The sequence below is a fragment of the Musca domestica genome, unplaced genomic scaffold, assembly GCF_030504385.1.
Source record: "Musca domestica strain aabys unplaced genomic scaffold, Musca_domestica.polishedcontigs.V.1.1 29, whole genome shotgun sequence".
NCBI classification, from domain to species: domain Eukaryota; kingdom Metazoa; phylum Arthropoda; class Insecta; order Diptera; family Muscidae; genus Musca; species Musca domestica.
In genome coordinates, this window is record NW_026712296.1 from 3,591,458 (window position 1) to 3,614,441 (window position 22,984).

Here is a 22,984-nt window from a genome sequence, read left to right on the forward strand (position 1 = left end):
AAATTATGATTGTCATGTGGCAATCTTTTCTTGTCTTCGCCTTCGATCTTCTGACCCGGCCAACATCCCTCACGGTCTTGCTTGGTCTTGGCCAATTCTAATGAGATTTCGGCGGCGGGCGTGATTAATTTAATTAATTAAAACAAAAAAAAAACATAACAACAAAACCTCATTGTTTTGTAATTCGTCAGCTCTGTGTTGTTGATTCATGTGTTTCTGCTGTTTGGTTTGAAGAGCCGCAAACAATAAACAACAATGTCAGATCAAATCAAATGCCAGTCTTGACAGCCAAATCTAAAATAGAAAAAAAAATATATTTATAAGAAAAAAAAATTGAAAAAAAAAACAATTTTTGAAAAAAGCAAACCTTTTTCTTTGGACAATAAAATGCAGCCAGGAAACTGAAACAACAAGCATCTTTAACAGCAACAACAAATCAAATGAAAATTAAAAAAAAAACAATCATAACATCCTTCGTTTATAAAAAGGTTTAACTATTATTAATTTATATTTTTTAGTTAATATTTAATTGTAATTTTTATAAAAACCAAAAAAAAATATTTGAAAATTTTGTTTAACCAAAGTAATTTTTTTAAAAGAATAAATGTTAACAAGCCAATTAAATAAGTTTCAAGATAGAAAACCCGAACTTTGTAGTGTAATAACGCCAATGATGTTAGGTGTAATTTTCACCATACACCCAAAGAGATCGAATATTCACATTTAAGGGGCAGTGTTGCAAAATAGTTGCAAAATAGTTAGCAAAGACACTTTTTCACCACTCACGGTTAGGGGATTAACTAAAGGTTCAACAGTGGGGAAATTTCACACTACTGTGTTGAAAATATTAAGAAGTTAGCCAAGGGCCAATTCTACCATAGACGGTTAACAAGTTAACTGACAGGAAAATTATCAAATATCCATCAACCCTTTATCAAGTTTACTGTCCTGGCATTACATTTTTATTTCAAATATATCACTAAAAAGCAAATAAAGGGCATAAATGTAAACCTCGTCTTAGGTTTATAATTTTGAATACGAACATAGGCCTATGTTTCCATACCAAGGGATAAATGAAAAAGTTGCAAAACAAGAATTGTTAAGAGGACCCTAGATTTTTTCTGTTTTGCTTTAAAAATTCGGAATTATTATTGGTTATTTTCGAAAATCCATACCTCATCTGCCAGATTATGCCATAAAAAATTAATAAAATTCTTTACCAAAATATTTTCGGACTCAAATTTTTCAAAAAAAATAATGGGTCAGAGGTAATAACTGAAAAATCCATTTGGCATTTTTAAAGGTGTTCCATCTCTTAGTTTAGGTTTAAAGATTACTCCTCTGATTCCTAAAAAAATCAAATAATTTATTTTGAAAAGGTCCGAACGTTCTAAGGCTTCTGATTTCTAAAAAATCAAGTAATTTATTTTGAAAATGTCCGAATGTATCAGGGCTTCTATTTGTTGTGCCGAAAATAGTTATGGGATCTAAAAAATTCAATTGATTATAATCTTGGTAAAGACCAGTTTTAACAATTCAGCCGAAAATGCCAAATTGAATTTCCAATCAGCCATTGAGTGAAAAGAGACCACCTCAAAAAGATCGGCTGGGATAGGGTTTAAGGAAACCCAAAAAAGCAAATAAAAATGAATTCGATTATATGGCCAATGACAGTCGGCTAATAAATGCTCATCCAGGGTACCACATTCCAAAACTGTTATATTTTTCAATGAACTTAGTATTGAAAATCTTTAGTTGGCCTTCAAAATGTAAATGCCCTCAGATCCAAACAGATATCTTTAGTTGGCCTTAAAATGTAAATGCCGTCATTTCTCTGACCTAACATTTGGTCTTTGGATAACTAGCATTCAGATAACATAATAATATAGCACAAACAAAACACAAATTACTTTTGTTAACATTTAAAGTACAACCTTCACAGTACTTTGGGCATTTTTTCACCCAAAAATTAAGAAAATAAAAATACTTCCAAAATAAATATGGAAATTTCCATTAATTTTTATGGGGAAAGTTGCTAATTTATTTTCATCCTTAAACGGCGACTGTTAATTGGTCCTAATTGAAAATTACTTTGGTTACCATTTCGTTAATCTCTACTCTCTTGAAAATACTCTCTTCATTGATTTGCTGTTATTGCTGTTTGTTTGTTGTTTGTTTAGCTCTCCTTCTCGCCGCCATTACTCCATACCGGTGGTGATGCTCGCTGATGTTGTTTACAAAGAAGTTTCTCGTTTTCTATCGTCGTCTATGAATACCGTACTGCTAAAAAGTGTTGACCCCTTGTTTTTTATAATATTATTTATAAATATTTAATTATTACTATTTAATTTCTATGATTTCATTTCTTGGTTTTTATTTAAAATTCTTTTGAATTTCCACTTGTTTTTTTTTTCTCTATTACTCTTTTTTATATATTTTAATAATATTATATGTATTTGTTTAATTATGTTGTAGTTATGTTGCATGAGATTTTATAATTATGCCTTTTTTCTTGTGCTTCTTTTGTTCAATTACTAATATTTTTTTTAAACTCTTTTCTTTTATGTTGAATTCCATTTCGTTTTTCTTTTTGGCAAAATCGAATTATCATTTTCAATATATTTGTTGTGGGTTTTTTGTTATAAGAAATCACCAAAACAAAAATAAAATAACCTATGTTATTTGTTAAATTATTTAAAAAATATGCTTTAATTTATTTAGATTTAATTACTTGTTTCCGTGTTTTATTGCCATTGCAAAATGCGCTTCACTAAAAAAAGCTTAATCATAAAATACTCATGCGACTCAGGCTTTTGTTTTAAGTTTAAAAAAAAATCTGTATCATCATCATTTGTAATCACAAGCGCTTCAACACAAGATTTATAATCAAATTCAAAATTGCTCAATTTAAAAAAAATATATATTTTCACCTCAAATGTTATATACACACATAAATCTTGTGTTTTTACCAAATCCTTCCTTTGTCATCATTTTTTTTTTATCACCATTTTATTATTTATTTATGTTTAATTTTATAAGTGTTTTAATAAAAATATTTAATTTTTTTTGTATTGAAATATTAATAATAATTATTTGTACATTTGTTGTTTAATTAATAAAACAAAAAAACCGAAATAAAATTTGATAACCAATTCGATTTGTAGCCGTTTTCATAGCTTTAATATTTGTTACTTTCGCCAAACAAGAAAAGTTGCCGCCATTTTTTTGTTTATATTTCTTCTCTAAAACAATTTTAGCCCGAACACACAGGTAAGTTTAGAAAATATTCCGTATTTTTCTCAAAAACGGTAAATTAATTAAAGCGAACGACCGAACAACCTCACGCGTCCACTTCTGTTGGAAGACTAATTTTTGCTGTCTTGTTTTCGTTTCATCAACTAACGATGGTGGCAGCAGCAGCAGCAACATCACCAGCAAACAAGTCTCGTATTTGGTTTTTTTTTCTCATCGTACAATTCAATTGTTCACCCCACCAGGTGGTGACGTATTGCCCAACTAAACCAACAACAACACAATAAGCACTGCACAATGGCAAAAGCAACAACAGCAACAAATCACCAAGCTATTTATAAACTTACCTCCCCATTAGTGGTGGGGCTGGCTGGCTGACTAAATGTGTTGTTGACTTGTGTTGTTGCTGTGGTGGTGATGTTGTGATGTTTACTGCCAGTGTTACCAATAAAGTTGCAGCCAACCAAAAAATATTGGTCGATCTAAATGTATAATTAGGAAATTTTTCAATAGACTTTTTGTGTCTTATTTCACCTTTTATTTTAAAATTTGTTACCACATATGTATCACGATGACAGGTCTTTATGAAAATATCGCATGACACATTTTTCCGATGTTTCACTGGTGATTTGCTTGAGGCATACATATATCAATAGGATTTGTTACCTTTTTAGAATTGATACATCAATTTATTAATATAAGTTTATATTAATACACGATGGCTAATATTTTCTATATATAGCCGAAAATATTTACAAATTTTTCGAAAGAAGATTATGATTTTTTAATAGATTATGATTTTTTAATTTAATTTTTTTTTCAATTATATTTCCAAAAAAATGATTTTTAACAATTCAATAATGGAAGACTTCTTGCTAGATTTTTCTAGTATTTTATCGAAGGATTTAGATCTCGCTAATCTTTTTAACCTTTTGCCAAGCTTAAGGCTGTGAACACTTTTATTATTTGGCAATAACTCCAAATCGACTCCAAATGTCCCTTTCGGGACATCGATCTAGCGATGTCCGTCCGTCCGTGTGTCTGGCTGGTGCGCATGATAACTCTCGAAGGGAATATCCGATTTGATCCAAAGTTGGTACATCGTAATATTATTGTCAAACTTAGATACAGTTCCTCCCCCACAAAATGTTGAAATTTTCAAAGAAAATATTTTACTGCACAGAAAGAGAAAGCATCATCCGATTATGCTCCAACTTTCCAAATCCTAGTATTTGCATCAGCGCTAGGTCATGGAGAATATGGGTCCACTCCATCAAGTAAATCCTCCCCCACAATTGGGTAAAAAATTGAATAACTATAACTCATAAAATACGATATAAGTGTCCGATTGTCTTCAAATTACCCACATCACAATACTTTTGTTAGCCCAAAATCTGGTGTGAAGATGGAATATGTCGGTCCACTTCTTCTGGTACCTCCCCTACAAGGGGTCGAAATTAAAAAAAACAAGTAAGCAAAGGCTACAGTCGAGCGGGGCCGACCGTTGAATACCCTACAACACTATAATAAACGATACAGTTTATATAGACGAGATACTCGAAAGAATTCCACAAGATATTGTGACAAATAATAAAAGAAAACCATCAGGTTTCGTTCTCTAATTTTCGAATAATAGCAACTTTAACTAATTTGCTCATTTCCAATTTATTGGAAGATGTTGCACGTAAATGGTCTTCCCAGATCTGGAACCAATATTTCCCAAACACCTATAATCTCTCAAAAGTGGCAAAAGATTAACTTTTATTATTGGTTTTTGACTGAAACGCATCTATATGGGATACAGACATATGACTATATTCTTCAACGAAATCAGCGTTAACGACATAGTCAGAAGTGCGTCTTTCCTGTATTTGTGAATTCTCCAAAAAGTCTCTGGAATGGACATTTTCGTATTTTGTCTACAAAAGTTGGCAAACTCCTTCACACATTGAATATTTTTGGATGGCCATCCAAAACTGCTTGGCTTTTGCAATGTCCGGTAACCCCCACTTAAATATGCGTGAGGACCGGGCGATAATTACGACCTGCTGACAATTTTGCAGTTTTTGGTCCATTTCAACCCCTAAATATATGGCGATCATCTCCAAAAAGAGTAGGCTTCTACTCTGATCCTCATCTTATCCCCATGCAAAATTTCGTAAGGATCGGGCCATGAGTGCGATCTGTATATGATATCCTGATATCCTAACTACTTAGTTTTGTTAGCTGTAGAAATATTACCAAATGTTTAATTCAAAATGAAAATATGCCAAAAATATGACAAAATTGAAAAAATATGAGAAAATTTTACAAAATCAATGTTTTCCTCTTTAGAGAGATATTTTTATGCGATTTTTTAGACGTTTTTTCTTTCCTGCCAAGAGGCCATTCTGAATTAATGAGAACTGTCGAAATCAGTTCAGCCGTTCTCGACATATAAGAGATCTTTCAAGCATATCTTCTTTGATAGACATATATATCGCACATATTTTGCTATATATCCGATTTGATGGATGTTAACATCAATGTAAAGATCAGAAGTAACCTTGTCATGGCTTTGTGATTTCGCCGGGATTTAAAATATTCGCGGTTTAATGAAAAATTTTGAATTTTTTCAACACAAAAGATATGGTCTATTTTACCCGCTAAATATTATCCGATGACCACCCAAATTGGTAGGCTTCTTCCCCGCCCTAAACTCTAGCCACATGCGAAGTTCCGCGTCGATTGGTCTATAACTGCGACCTGTAAAGCTACTGCAAAATCCGACATTTTTTAAGTATTTGGTCCATTTCGACCCCTAAATATTATGCGATCATCTGCAAAAGAAATAGGGTTCTATTCTGACCCTAGCCCCACCTCCATTCTAAATTTCGTGGAGATCGGGCCATAATTGCGACCTGTAGAGTGATTACAAATTAACATGGACAGACGGACAGACGGACAGACGGACAGACGGACGGACGGACATACATAGCTAGATCGACTCAACTCGGCGAGCTAGGAAGATCCATATATACTTTCCTATGTGGGAAATCAATATTTCGAGGTGTTACATAATTTTTGGCCCAATCAAACTTATAATACCCCCAACACATAGTGTTGTAGGGTATAAATATTTAACTTCACAGTAAGAGAAACGACAATCCTAATTTGCTCCAACTTTGCATATCCTAATATTTGCATTGGTGCTAGGCCAGGTACGAAAATGAACAATGTCAGTACCTCCCCCTCAAAGGTTCAAAATGAGTTCATGAGTTCAAAAAACGTGAAATTAAAATCCGATTCCATTCAGACTTGGGACAGCTCAATATTTCTATTAACACAAGATCTGTTTTAACCAAAACGATCATAAAAACCGAAGTAAGCATTCGGTTCTCTTCGAATTATGCACATTCCATTATTTCTACTAACACGAGGTTTGCTATAAAGAGGGGATATATCGGTCCAAATTTCAAATCGGTCAAAATTTTGAATATGCATGAAGCTCATAAAAAGCAAAATTAACATCAGACTTGGTACATCTTCATATTTTCATTAACACAAAATCTGTTATAAAGATGGTACAGATCGGACCATTTTTTCTGGTACCTCCCCCACATAAGTTTCAAGATTCTTGATATAATAAGCATACAAATCTCTTCAAATTTCACACACAGAAACATTTCTGCAAACGCAAGATCTGTTCTGAATATGATATATATCTGCGAACCCCTTCTGGTACCTAACCCACAAAGGTCCACAATTTTCAATACTTGTATCTGTCATAACATGCGAAACAACTCAGTGATTCTTTACAACTTGCTATATCTTGCTATATATTTCTCTCAGCTTGAAACCTGAGATGAATATGGAATTTATGATTTCGCATAAAATTGGATATAAATGTTCGATTTTCTTGTAATTTTGCCCATACTAATATTTGTATCTGTATTAGATGAAGTGTGAAAATGGAATATTTCGGCCGATTATATCTGTTACCTCACTCGCATTTTAATATTTTCTAAAAATTATCACATATCTCATATATATTTATTTATGTCCGATACGAAATGGGCAATACTGGCCCATTCCTTCGGAACCTACTCCATAGAGGGTCAACAATTTGAATAATCATAACAGACGTCCGGATATATTTTAATAGTCGAACTTTGACTGATACTTCTTAACTTCTTAATTAAATGTTTTTAGAAAAAAGTTCCTGTGTAAACACCCGATCGATTACAATGAAAGACTATTTGAATATTTAAAAAAATCTAACAAAAAAACGCGTAAAATCCACTACATTGAAAACACTGCTACCTGCCATTTATTCACCACGGCAAAGTGATGTTGTTAATTGTGTTGCCATTTAGCCGTTAAATTTGATTTTTCTCTCAACAAATTAAGTGTGTTCCATTTTCCAAAACTAGACAGAACAACAAGAAAAACAAAAAAACAAACTTTACCTGTTTAACATGTAGACAGATACTGATATAAATATACATACATACATACATATACATATATATGCATTGTCTATTTATATATATCAACACCAAACACGCACAATTCATTTCTATGGCAATAAAGAAATGACAGAGGATTATCTTCTATCCATAAATATGTAGATATGTTTGCAAACATACATACACACAAACATGTATATATATGGGCCATGTGCCACACTTATAACTTGTGCCAAAAAAAAGAAAATCACAAAAAAAGAACAATTTGCTTCCATTTCTTTCGAATCGAAAGCGAAAGAAAACAAATCTCTTTATTTGTCTTAACATGACACACAAGCAATGTTCGATTTTCACTTTCATTTTGAAACAAACCCGAAAAAAATAAAGAAATTGTAAATAAATTTCCTTAAATGATTGACTAATTCCCCTATTCCTGACGAACAAAGAAAATAATATATTTAAAAAATAACAACAATGGGAATCAATATTTTTGGCTTTCTTGGTGGATTCCTTGTCTTTTCTCGTTTTTTTTTTTGAAATTCAAATTTGAATGACTAAATTAAATTTATTTTTCACACCTTGATTCATCATCATTTCGCCCGCTGGCTGGCTTGCTCGAAATGACAAATGTTGTTGTTTATTGACAAGTGTTTCGGTGATGGGATGACCAATAATCGCAAACATGACTCATCAGTCTACCTAGCCCTCCGAATACATGTGCATGTGTATGTGTGTATACCTTTGGAATCTCTATATATTACGTTATAATTTAATTTTAAAAGAAATATTCATGACCATGATGTTGATCATCCACATCACCGCTCACAGAGGCTTTTTCGCAAAGCACCAACTTTTTTATGGTCACCTTTCCTCTGCATAAGCCATCCATACACCCACCCACCCAACCACTCACAAATATTTATTATTTTTATTATTTCGATTAAATTTTGAAAGGCAGCGCAATTTTTCATAATGCAAAATGATAAATGTATTTTATTAAAATGCAATAGAAATTTTGTTGTTTTTGTTGCTATTGCAACCGTTAAAAATATTTCAATGGTGAATTCCAAGCGAGCTTTTGCTAGAAAAATTCTTGAACATTTTCCTTCGGGGAAAATGAACAAAATAGAAAGGATATTTGAAATGTAACCTTGAGAGGGCAAGAATAATGAAGGAAAAGTTTTAAAGTTTTCCTTTTTCAAAAATGGCTTGTAATCGTTATGTGAAAATGGAAAACAACCGGTACATTTTTGGGACAACAAGTTAAAAAGTATCAGTCGGTTTTGCCGACAGATGTATATCCTCAGATAATGTTCGATCATTTAAATACATTTCGACTTCTGTAATGGTTATTCAAATTGTTGACCCTTTATGGGGTAGGTTCCAAAAGAATGGGACAATATAGTCCGTATCATACCTAAATAAATATGATAAAGCATTGCGACGTGCCAGGTTTGGACTATATCGACTATTTCCTTCACTTTACAGAGTGAGATAAAAAAACTGCAACAAAGTTAAATGCCATAATTTTTAATTTTTTTTTTTAAATTTTGAATGAAAGCAAAGAATGTCGGAAATAGCATAACATTCGAATTGGTCACCTTTGACACGAAATATGGCCTTCAAACGGCCAATGAAACCGTCACACGCTGCACGAATGTTGCTCTAATGTATTTTGGCCCATTCTCGATGCCCATGAGGTGATCGACACTTTGGTATGTTTTAGTGCCAACCTTGCTTTCCAAAATACTTCAAACACAATAGTCCAACGGATTGGTATCCGAAGATTTTGGTGGCCATTGTGCGCTGGAAATGAAGCGAGGAACCTCATTTGGATTCATTCTTGGTTGGCGCATGCTGAGTGCTATGCTACTGAGTCCTATTGAAATGTCCAAGGTCTGCGGCCAAAATGTTTGCGTGCCCAAGGCTTTAATACATCCTCCAGAATATTTTCGCGAAAATATTCGGCATTTATTCTGATGCCATGGTCGATTAATACGAGCGTAGAGCGACCATCGGCAGTTATGGTGGCCCACACCATCACCATGGCCGACGCTTGAGTTCTGGTGGCCAAACGATGGTGACGATGATGGACGATCATTTTGTTTGTTTACAAACTGCTGGACAACGAATGTTTTCCCATCGGAGAAAACCAAATTCGGCAGTTCACCACTTTCGGTCAAGTGAAGCAACTCTTTTGCTCTTTTGAGTCTATTTTCTTTCTGTTGCGGTGTAAGATCTTGCACTTTTTGGAATTTCAATGACTTTACCCCGAGCTCATTTTTCAATATTTGCCGAATGGAATATTACGATATGTTCAGCTAACGAGCCATTTTTCGGCATCTGCGACGCGGGTTTCGATCAAGTCGTTTCTTTACGTTTCGAACCATTTCGGCTGATGTTGCTGTTTTCTTCCGTCCACTTCCTTGACGTCGGGCTACGCCACCAGTATCTCGGTAATGAGCGATCGTACGAGGCATAAAAGATTTATTTACATTTAAATGCTGGAGTGCTCCAACGATAGCCACTTCTGGTTTTCCAGCCGAATATAAAGAAATCACACTATCACGCTTGAATTCCATCACGAATAACTTTTTTTCTGGAAAATTTAAATTTAATAATAATTTAATTTAATAAACTGTCACTGGAATAATTTTAACAGATGTCGGACGAGTGGCTTAGAAATGACAGCAGTCTGAAGTTGGTTTCAGTTTTTTCATCTCACCCTGTATATCAATATTAGACAACACAACAAGGAAGGTGAAAATACATCAAACACTCTTTTGACTGGCTTAAGTCATCGGCTGACTTCTTCGTAGAGGAACAACGAAGTTTTAGGTTGATTTAGTTTGATTTTGGCTCCAAGCAACTTTGTTCTTTCCCAAAGAAGCAAGCCGATGACTTAAGCCCGGTTTATGTATTCTCACCTCAACAAAGGAGTTTTGGTTGACTTAGTTCGATTTTAGCCCATCATTTACACTTGTTTACCTTACGAGTCTTTGCTCTTTTACGAAGAAGCCGTGCGCTGTCTTAAGCCAGTCAAAAAAGCCTTTTATATACTCTCACCTTTACATAAATGAAATGCTATTTTCAATTACAAGACTCCGGCTATTCGGATTTATTTTTTATTTATTAAAATAATTCCTTTTGTTAAAAAAGGCTTTAGCTTCTAATTTGGCGATGGTTTTTCTATGATGGCAACAGTTAATCGTTGAGGTATCGATTGTTGACTTATCGCTGTGGAATTGAGAATCTTAACAGGGAACATTGCTATGTCAACATTTTTAAAATGTTTCTTATACGATGCTAATCGGAGGTAGTTATGATATGCATTTTTCAAAAAGTTTTGCGAATTTAAATAATTTTTCATTTAAAATTTTTAATTTCAAAATTGGTTTGACAGTTCATTGTCCCAACAGCTGTGTCGATGTGACGACCTTTAATCTTCTACCATGCTTAGCATTAAGCACTTGCACTTTCTCCGTCCAAACGTCAGTCTACATACACATATATCTTGAACACTTTCAAAATTTGTCTTAATTTTTAAACACAAATACAAAATTATTAAATAATTGATAAATTCATATCTTTTCAAATATAAATATAGTAAAAACAATAACAATTATGGATATCATTGCTATCACTGTATATTATTTATAAATTATAAACAAATGTATATACACACAAACGCTTGGCAATTAAAATTTTTCCGATTTTATTATCATAAATTCAAATGGGTAACTATTTTTAGAAAATAGTTGTTGGTGTGAAATACACTCATCCTAATCTTGTTCAAATATTAAACAATAAATTGTTTTCATTCTGTTTTGTTTTTTTTTTTAATAAACAAAATTTATTTTTATATTGTTTGAGAAAAATCATATATATGTTTCAATTAAATCAAATATTTTATTTAAAAAGTTTTGAGGGCGTGGGCAGCACATTTTTTTCTTTTTGTCTTTTAACCTTGAAAATAATTTCATTGCCATCATGAGAGATATTATACTATTGAGCATTTTATAGATATAGTTTGGGGGAGAATCTGATAAAAACAGATAATTCAGAGATTTTAAGATCAATAAAAATAATTTTGTTTTACTTTTGATGTGCCATTAAAAAGATATTAAGGATTTAATTTAATTTCGAACCGAATTCGATGAAATAATGTTGGGTTTTTTATGAATATTGTCTTAAATTATTAAATTCTAAAACTTCCCATACATTTCCTATTTCATCAACTAATCATGTGTTCCATGGTAGAATAATACAGGTGGTCATATCGACATGAATTATTGAATATTTTAAAATGGCCATAACTCCTTAAATAGTGAGCTTTCGGCGTTTTTAGCTATTATTTGTGATCACTTTTCTAGGCATGAATTATTGAATATTTTAAAATAGCCATAACTCCTTAAATATTGAGTTTTCGGCGTTTTTAGCTATTATTTGTGATCACTTTTCTAGGCATGAATTAAATCTACTTATTTTTGAAAATTTTAGTCGGATTAACCCACATTATCAGGATTTTTTTGTCAAATCGGGATATATTCAACCAGATTCGGGCCACGATATTGTATAGCCCCAACATAACGGTACCCCCCATATTTAGTATTTTGATGATTGTAGCCAATTTTTTCAATAAAATTGTATGAAAATCCACATAAGGAGTCCTTCTGAGTACTTTACCCCCTGGATGAGTATTGTCTATATAGGTCCACGATAGCGTATAGCCCCCATACAACGTCGCCCCTCGTTATTCGGTATTTTGATGAATTTAGCTACATTTTTCAATGGAATTGCCTATAAATCCATGCTGAAAGTTCTTTTTAAGCACTTTACCTCCTGGAAGAGAATTGTCTATATAGGTCCACGATATCGTATGGCCCACATACAACGCTATCCCCCGATATTCGATATTTTGGCGATTTTAGGGACATTATTCACCGGAGTCGTTTCAAATTTCGTATTTAGAATTTGTGATGAGCTCTACAGCCTATGAAAAAAATTGCGTATGCAGGTCCACGTATTCGTATTGCCTCCATATAATGGTACCTCCCAGTATTCAGTATTTGGATGATTTTAGCGACATTATTCACCGGAGTTTTTTCAAATTTCGTATTGGAAAATCCTAAAGGGTACTACAACCTATGGAAAAAATTGCGTATGCAGGTCCACGTCTTCGTATTGCCTCCATATAGGGTTACCTCCCAGTATTCGGTATTTTGATGATTTTAGCGACATTATTAACCGGAGTTGTTTAAAATTTCGTATTTAGAGTTCGTAATAGGTCTACAGTCTATGTCAGATAATCGTCCAGGTATAGGCCCCATATATCAGTATCTCCCTATAATTGGTATTTTCATGATTTTAAGTACAATATTTACCGAAACTGTTTGAAATTTCGCATTTAAAGTTCCTAATAGGAACTTTAGAGCCTGTGACAGAAAAATGTCTATGCAGGTCCATGTCTTCGTATAGCCCCGATATAACGGTACCTCCTTATATTCGGTATTTTATTGATTTTAGTTACATTATTCACCGGATATGGTTTTCAAGTTTGATATTTGAATATTGTAATAATGGCTTATGGCAAAAGTTGCCTATGCAGGTCGACGTCTTTGTATTGACCCCAATATAACGGCAAAATTCGGTATTTTTAAGATTTAAACAACATTTTTAACGGATTTATTTGTTATTATTTTTTTTTTTTTTTTGAAAATTTTCAAATTCGTTCCAAATGGTTCGGCCTGGCCGAACTTACAGCTTTTTTACTTGTTTAATGAAAAATTATTCAAGCTTTGTAAAAATAGTTAAAAATGCATACCTCCGATTGGCGCCGCATAAAAAATGTATTTAAAAAAAAAACATTAAAAATTATTTGACATATTAATGTTCCAAAGTCGTGTTGCATCTACATGTATTCTTCTATCATGGTTCTAGTCCATGTTTTTATGTCTTTAATATTTATTTTTCTCCGAAATCAAAACTTTCTTTGAACAAGTAAATATGAATTTGAAAGAAAATAAACTTTTACTTTAAATAACACTTTTAAATTTACAACGCCATAAATTTAATGATTTCTTTGATGCAATTACCAACGCAATTGTTTCTATACGAACAATCTCTCGAGGCGTCTTCTTTGTAGTCGGTTGGTAATTTCAGGTGCCTTGGGCGTCTGGCTGGCTGAATGGCGGCGTCATGAATTCACATCTCGTGTTGTTGTTGTTGTTGTGTTTCGAGAGAGAGAAAAGAAATAATATTTTCATTTACTGGGGCAGACGGCAGCTATTTTTAGAAGAAATTTCCTGGATGAGGCAGCATATGTGCGTTGTTTGGTTTTTTTTTACAAATAAAAAGTGGAAGTAGAGGTGAAGACAAATTTTATCGCACCAGATACGAACATGCATACATATGTGTGTACTCTATGTATGAACTGAGTAGCATTTGATGTATACAAACCTAAGCAGAAATTGGGTTAGAAGATTTCTAAGGCGATGAAAAATGGCGTTAGAAAGCATCCAAAGGCTTATTTACACCGATACCTAAACTAGGGAATTCATGGCCCGTTTAGACACAAAATTTCTACACGAGGTAAAGCTGAAAATTGACCAAGATTAAATTTTCCGAACAATATTTGTTTGACCCAAGGACGAACCCTATTGAAATTGGTGAGAATCGGTTCAAATTCAGATGTAGCTTCCATATATATTTTCAACCGATTTTGGGTTAATTGTGCACCAAATGACCAATATCAGTCCAAATGACCTGAATTTTGGCACACCCGACCGAATTCAGTTTAGAAGCAAGTACACCAAATTTGGAGAATTTGGTTCGGATATAGCTACAGCTCCCATAAATTAAATTTTATTGAATAAAAGCAAAAAATGTCGGAAATAGCATCAAATTTTAGAATAAGTTTAGATTGGTTCGAATTGGTCACCTTTGGCACGAATTATGGTCTTCAAACGGCCAATGAAACCGTCACACGCCGCCCGAATGTTGTTCTGCGGTATTTTGGCCCATTCCCGGCGAAGCGCTTGCTTGAGGTGATCGACACTTTGGTATTTTTTAGTGCCAACCTTGCTTTCCAAAATACTCCAGACACAATAGTCCAACGGATTTGGTATCCGGAGATTTTGGTGGGCATTGTGCGCTGGAAATGAAGCGAGGAACCTCATTTTGTAACCATTCGCGTGCTGAGTGCGATGGTGTTGAGTCGTATTGCAATGTCCAAGGTCTGCGGCCAAAATGTTTGCGTGCCCAAGGCTTTAATACACCTTCCAGAATATTTTCGCGATAATATTCGGCATTTTAATATTCGTCGATTAATACGAGCGGAGAGTGACCATCGGCTGTTATGACGGCCCACACCATAACCGGTGCATGAATACTGGAGGCCAACCGAAGGTGCATATTTTCAGCTGACCTCTTTGGCAAGTAAACACGACCATTTTGTTTGTTTATAAAATGCTGGACAACGAATGTTTTCTTATCGGAAAAAACCAAATTCGGAGTTCACCACTTTCGGCCAAGCGAAGCAACTCTTTAGCTCTATTTTCTTTCATTTGCGGTGCTCTTGCACTTTTTGGAATTTCAATGGCTTTAACCCGAGCTTATTTTTCAATATTATTCCGAATGGAATATCGAGCTCATTTTTCAATATTATTCCGAATGGAAGATTGCGATATGTTTGGATTGCGGGTTTGGATCAAGTTGCTTCTTTACTTTCCAAACCATTTCTGCTGATGTTGCTTGTTTTTTCCGTGGACTTCCTTGGCGTCGGGCTACGCTACCAGGCTACCAGCATCACGATAACGGCTACCAGCATCACGATAACGAGCACATTTGAATGCTGGAGTGCCCTAACGACAGCCACTTGTGGTTTTCCAGCTAAATATGAAGAAATCACACTATCGCGCTTGAACTCTATCACGATTAACTTTTTTTTTCTGAAAAATTCTTACCAAAATGCTTTTGAACGCTTGTAAACAATATAATGAGCTGTCACTGAAATAATTTTAACAGGTGTCGAACGATCGGCTGAGAAATGACAGCAGTCAGAAGTTGGTTGCCGTTTTTTTCACCTCACCCTGTATATATCTTTATCCGATTTCAGGTTTATGGTGCACCAAATGGCTAATATCAGACCAAATGTACTAAATTTTGGCTATTCTGACTGAATTCATCCTAGAAACAAGTACTTCAAGTTTGTGAAAATCGGTTCAGATATAGCTATAGCTCCCATATATATGTTACATCCGGTTTGGTGTTAATGTCCCTCACTTGCGTAATATGCCCTCCACAACAATGATCTTTGGTACCAGATATCAGATACAGCTCAGAAATAAGTGCCTAAAATGTTGCCCCTCACATACGTAATTTGCACTCCATAACAATATGATATTTGCTACCGGAGTTATATATATCTTCGATCTACATCTTCATCCAATTTTACCCAAAATTGGATAGATTTTTTCATATTCAACCGAATTTCTCCATTTGGTGGAACTCGCTCCGGTATATCTATTGCTGCAATAAATATTTTTTTTATATAATACTTATCGAAGTCATATCATGCACCATACAGCATATTTGGCACGTTGAAATTTGTTGAAAATCGATTCATACCAAATTGTCATTACTCTAAAGTCAAGATACGCATTCAAATAAGGTTCATAGTTGGTATGATCTACTTTACATAAATTCCCTATATAAACTTCTTCTGTTACGGGAGCTCTACTAAATACGCCTAGTGATGTAGGGTACCATATAGTCGGTCCGTCCGACATTTAATCTTTCCTTACTGATTTATTTATATCATGGTAGAAGAAAAGGGTTGGTCCCATCAACACAGCTGCTGGGACAATGAACTGTCAAACCAATTTTGGAATTTAAAATTTTTGAATGAAAAACTATTCTAGCTAGAAGCCATTTAAACCTATTTTTTCTGGGTGCATTATTACAGCACGAAAATATATCCAACTTTATTCCCCCCATCAATGCCTCTGCCATGGTATCCCAAAATATAAACAAAAAATGTCTATAAAATAGCAACAACACTTTTTTTCTCTCCCATGTAAACAAATAAAAATCTTAATAAATTATTCGACAACAACATTGTCGAATTGTTTTCGGCTGCAGCAAGTACAAAATGTTTACGTATTCTCAATAAGTGCAGTAGGCATGTTTGCCGGCATCATTATTCGGCTATCTGTCTGTCCGCCGCCTGTCTGCCTTTTTTTGTTGATATTTAAAATGGATGAGGATGTATAAATCAAACCCCAAAATATTTAACATCCAGATGCAATATGTTTTTATTTAAATTTTATTTCTCTTAGTTGGAGAACTTGAGATCGTCGGCAGGGGGTGCCAGTAAATATTTCAAAACGACAACCCCCTGCCAAATCCTAAACAAAATGTATAAGATAACATTGTTGTTGCTTTTTGGCATCTGCATCGTGAGTGCAACAAAATAAGGCATTAGTTTTTTTTTTTTGGTTTGGAATTGATTGTCAGGAGCCACTTGGACACCATATGTTTGGCTAGGCTAGCACTTCTTATTTTTGTTATTGGCAATAATTAAATAAAAATAAAATACAACAAAATAGGCAATGGCTGTGTTTCCGTACTTTTTATATTCTTTAATTTTTTAACATTTTGAAACAAGTAAATGAATGCATTTTTTTACTTCATAGAAGAATGTATTGTCTATAGAGCGGCTTTGTAAATTGCCTAGCTGTATGACCGGTGGCTCCTATCTTATTTCCCTTAAAAAAAGGTTTAATCATTTCTCCAACCCAAAAACCACACCACATAATGACACGTTCAGGATCCATTTTCTTCTGCGGGAATTGTGTCTATTGACGAAGCCACTGAAATGGAAGTAGATCTCATCACTGAAGATGATTTTATTGACAAAATCAGCATTTTCATGTTACCCAATTAACGAACTCCCTTCGCTGTCCATGGTTAGCTGACTTCAGTTCTTGCATGAATTTAACTTTGTATGTACGAAGATGATAATCTTTCGTCAAAATTCGTTGCGTGGTGTATTCGGAGACACCAAATTGCTGAGTTCGGTGTTGAATTGAGGTGGATAGAGTTTGAACGACAGCATCACGTACAGCTGCCATATTTTCGTTCGATCGAACTGGCCGATAGCACCCCAGCCTTATAATCACAATACTTTCACTATTTGGTAAAACAATTTCACAATGACAAGTATATTTTTATACCCTCAGCCATTTGGCTACAGAGAGAATATATCATTTGATACATGCAAAACGTGCCTCATCCAAATAACGGTTGAAGACCGTGGGTCTCTTTTTGGATCGAATCCGTTTCAGGACATTTAGAGTCGATCTAGCGGTGTCCGTCCGTCTGTCTGTCTAGCTGCCTGGTGCGCACGATAACTCACGAAAGGGTATTTCCGATTTCGTCCAAACTTGGTATATCGTAATATTATTGTCAAACTTAAACTGAGTTCGGAGATGGGCAATATTTGTCTATTCCTTCTGGCACTTTCCCCACGTCGAAATTTTCAAAGAAAATTTTCAAAATCGGACTATCCATTCTCTCTCTCTCTCTCTCTGCATAGTTTTAACTCTGTCCGATTTTGCTACAAAATCCTAACATTTGCATCAGTGCTAGGTCAGGTGCGAGAATGGACAATATTGGTCCACTCCATCAAGTACCTTCCCCACAAAGAGTCAAAATTTTTAATAATTATAACTCTTATAAAATGTGATGTATGAGACCGATTGTCTTCAAATTACACACATCACAATATTTTTATTAACCCAAGGACTGGTGCGAAAATGGAAGATATCGGTCCACTCCTGCTGGTATATCGGATACAAAGGGTCACATTTTGAATATCCATGAGGCCCATAAAACACGAAATTAACATACAATTCCATTCAGACTTGGTACATTTCAATATTTCTATCAACACAAAATCTGCTATACAGATCGGACCCATCCTTCTGTTACCTCCCCCACAGAGGGTCCCGTTCTCTTCAAATTATAGACACCACAATAATTTTATTAATCCAAGGTCTGGTGTGAAAATGGGATATATCGGTCCACTCCCTCTGATAACTCCACCACAAAGGGTCAAAATTTTGAATATCACACATCTCAATATTTCCATCAACACAATATCTGTTATAAAGATGGTAGAGATCGGTCCACTTCTTCTGATTCCTTCACCAAAAAGGGGTCAAAATTTTGAGAATCCATAAAACTTATTAACAGGAAGCGCAAATAACATCCGATTCCATTCAGACTTGACACAGATCAATATTTCTATCAACACAAGATCTGTTATAAAGATGGTAGATTTCTTCTGTAACGAAATTTTAGTAATTTACAAAATTTGTCGGTAAGTTAGCCATGAAATCAAAGTAGTCGCTAAGACCTACCAAATACCACTACTGGTACCTCACCCACAAAGGGTCACAGTTTTCAATACAGTTTTATTTGTCATAACTCGAGAAACAAGTGAGTGTTTCTTTACAATTTGCTATAACTAAATATTTCTCCCAACCAGAAACATGAGATCAATACGGAATTAATCAGATTTTTTGATTTCACATAAATTTGGATATAAATGTTCCATTTTCTGGTAATTTTGCCCATACCAATATTTTTATCTGTATTAGATGAACTGTGAAAATGAAATACTTTGGTCCGCTATATCTGGTACCTCACGCACATATTAACATTTTCTAAAAAATTAGCACATACCTCATTAAAGTGAAGGAAGTAGTCCAAACCTGACACGTCACAATATTTAAATCATATTGATTTAGGCCCTATACGAAATAGCCAATATTGGTCCATTCCTTCGGAACCTACTCCAATTGAATAATCATAACAGAAATCGAAATATATTCAAATAATCGAACCTTGGCTAAGGGTATACATCTGTCGGCATATGTCTATATTTAGTTTGACAATTGACCTCCTCTCTTAGAATTCCTCGTTGTGCGCAAAAAGGTTTAATGAAAAATTTTACCATCCAAATCACATTTGTTGCTAATCCACTTCAATTTTTAATTTTTTTTATTTATTTATTTATTTATATATTTTTCTTTTTTTTTTTTGTTAAATAAAGTTGTTGCCACCTAATGACCCTATGGTCCAATTTATTATATTTCATTGGCAAATTATTATTATTTAAATGTAAATACATATTTTCCGAGTCGTTTTTCTATGGACTGTCGCTAAAATTCTCTTTCGTGTCATTAACACATTCTTTGACAAATCCCAATGTCATCATTCGAAATTAAAACCAAAAAAAAAAATGGTATCATCTGTTTCACCTTTTGGCTAGCAAGTCAAGCAACCAGTCACCTATCATAAACGACAAAGAATTGTCATTTTTGTATTTTTTATTATCATTTTATTTGTCATATTTCATTTTAATAAGAAAAATGAGCAAACACCATATGTATATATATATGCGTGTAAGAAAATGCAAGCAATTTCGCCCGACACCAGATTGCCATGCGTCACTTTAATTTTGAAAAAAACAAAAATCATAAAATTTTTTGTGTTTTCTTTTTTTTTCTAAAACAATGTTTTGATTGTTAACATGTTTGTGTGATATGTGATTAGCGTGATTAAAAATAGTTGGGACAGTGAATATTTTTAGGCAAAATCAAACATATGTAGGTTGCCTGTTGTCTAATGATGTGCAAAAAATATAATTTTACATATACACACAGATATCTGTATATATGTACATATCTATGTATGTATGTATGTATTTTGTTTCAAAATATTATATAATATTTGACCACAAATGACAACAAGAACAAGAATTTTTGAAATTTAAGAAAATATAAAATGGAATACATTTTTGCAGAATGCCAAAAACAAATCTTTTGTAGACTTGTGCATGGGGATTATGAAAGTCTATAATTATACATATGTATGTATGAACGTTTGTATAAAATATGTATATATGTTTGTATTGGCAAAGGTAACCAAAAAATGGGTGGGTTTCAAAAACATACACTGACACGTGCACACATTCACACAAACACTCTCATCCGATGTGTATCAGAAGCGCCCCATTTTGAGTGCGTTCGTCTTTAGGTTTCTTCGCATTATTTCCATTTTTTTTTTTTTGTTATTTTTAAAACTAATTTATTCTGACAATTTGCTATGTTTACGAGTGTTTTCAGTCAATTATGGGACAAAATATTTATGCCAACAATTTTTGAGGGTACATTAAAGTCGGCCAATGAAAATCATCATCATCATCATCAACATCATATCTAAAATCTGCTTTGTTCCACATACATACATACATTTTTTGCACCCATGAAAATATGCAAGACAATTTTTATCACTCATTTATTTTTTTCCGAAAATATGAAATAGCTTATTTATGATTGGCCATACATCCATCCATCTATGCATCAATATTACATATGTATATGTACGTATGTAATTTGTCTAGCATAAAATTGAGGTGTTATTCTGTTTCACATCACATTCTAAAGATGACAATGACGATCATGCGGCCATTGTAAAATTGGAAACAAACAGAAAATTCTTTACAAGGTTACATTTGACACATGTTGTGTGACAAATATACGCCATTTCAGCAATGACCTAATCATGGCCAAGTTTTTTTTTTGTCTCAATTTGTGAGATTATTTTTAAGGCTAATGCTTAATCATTAGCCCTTGTGATGATTGGTCAATGTTACAAAGAAATGAGAAAAGTATGGTTGTATGCACAAAAGTGCCTTGTGAAATTTTGTTGCATACATACATGTACACTGGTGATCAAAACTAAATCAACTGAATTTGTACAGACACGAGGGTAACACCATTGCAATAAGTTAGAGTGGTCCTTTATCCGATTTTATTTTATATCTAGAAATTTTGCATACATTTCGCATTTGAAAAGCATCGAAAAACTAGAAACAAACTAGAAAGTAGACTTGCCCTCAGTATATATGGGATCAGTTAGGTCAGCGAAAAATTAACCTTAAAATTTTAGATTCGTTCTACCAGAACATTTTTTGCACAATGTGTTCATTATTTCTTGAATGAAATTTTCAAACAAATCTTTATACATCGCACTAAATTTTCAGCTGCACCAATTCGGTAAAATTTGATTGATATTCTAGTTGTTCCTTTATTGAAAAGGATAATCGACAAATGATTACTTTTTGAACCAAAAAGTCTTCAAAATCTTTCGTTTTAAAGTTTACCGCAGCCAAAATTAGTTAAGACCTTGCTTGGGCAATGGTTGCACATTCAATTTTTCGGACATTTTTTTTATACCCTCAGCCATATTGCTAGAGAAAGTATACAGGATGAGATAAAAAAAACTGCAACAAAGTCAAACGCCATAATTTTTAAATTTTTTTAAATGTTGAAAATAGCTTCAAATTTTAGAATAAGTTTAGATTTGTTCGAATTGGTCACCTTTGGCACGAATTATGGCCTTCAAACGGCCAATGAAACCGCTTTCTAAAATACTCCAGACACAATAGTCCAACGTATTGGTATCCGGAGAGTTTTGTGGTCATTGTGCACTGGAAATGAAGCGAGGAACCTCATATTCTTGGGTGGCATGTGCTGAGTGTGATGGTGCTGAGTCCTGTTGGAATGTCTAAGGTCTGCGGCCAAAATGTTTGTGCGCCCAAGGTTGTAATACACCCTCCAATATTCCGCATTTATTCTGATGCCACGGTCGATTAATACGAGTGGAGAGTGACCATCGGCTCCTATGGCGGCCCACACCATCACCATGGCCAGCGCTTGAGTTCTGGTGGCCAACCGAAGGTGCACATTTTCAGCTGACCTCTTTGGCAAGTAAACACTATTATTTTGTTTGTTTACAAACAACGAATGGGCAACGAATGCTATCTCATCGGAGAAAACCAAATTCGGCAACTCACCACCAAGCAAAGCAACTCTTTAGCTATTTTGAGTCTATTTTCTTTCTGTCATTTTTCAATATTTGCCGAATGGAATATTGCGGTATGTACAGCTCAAGAGCCATTTTTCGGCCATTGCAACGCGGGTCTCGATCAAGTCGCTTCTTTACTTTTCGAACCATTTCTGCTGATGTTGCTGTTTTCTTCCGTTCACTTCCTTGACGTCGGGCTACGCTACCAGACTCACTGTAACGAGCGATGGTACGAGACACAAAAGATTTATTCACATTTAAATGCTGGAGTGCTCTTACGATAGCCACCTGAGGTTTTTCAGCCAGATATCACGCTTGAATTCCATCACGAATAACTTTTTTCTTGG

The 22,984-nt window shown here is 34.1% G+C and overlaps 1 protein-coding gene and 1 long non-coding RNA gene across 3 annotated transcripts in view; one reads left to right on the plus strand and one right to left on the minus strand.

Annotated features, from left to right (window-relative positions):
- Positions 1–22,984, plus strand: part of LOC101899878 (titin) — a 139,111-nt gene that overhangs the window by 32,498 nt on the left and 83,629 nt on the right. The gene's annotated exons all lie outside the window — the stretch shown is intronic.
- LOC131803341 (uncharacterized) lies at positions 214–3,457 on the minus strand. 2 transcript variants are annotated; one of them, XR_009342529.1, is made up of 2 exons: positions 3,193–3,457; positions 214–2,423 (listed from the first exon to the last, which is right to left on the minus strand). It is a non-coding gene; the product is annotated as an uncharacterized LOC131803341 (long non-coding RNA). The 2 variants fall into 2 exon arrangements; XR_009342528.1 differs by having other exon boundaries at positions 3,100–3,457.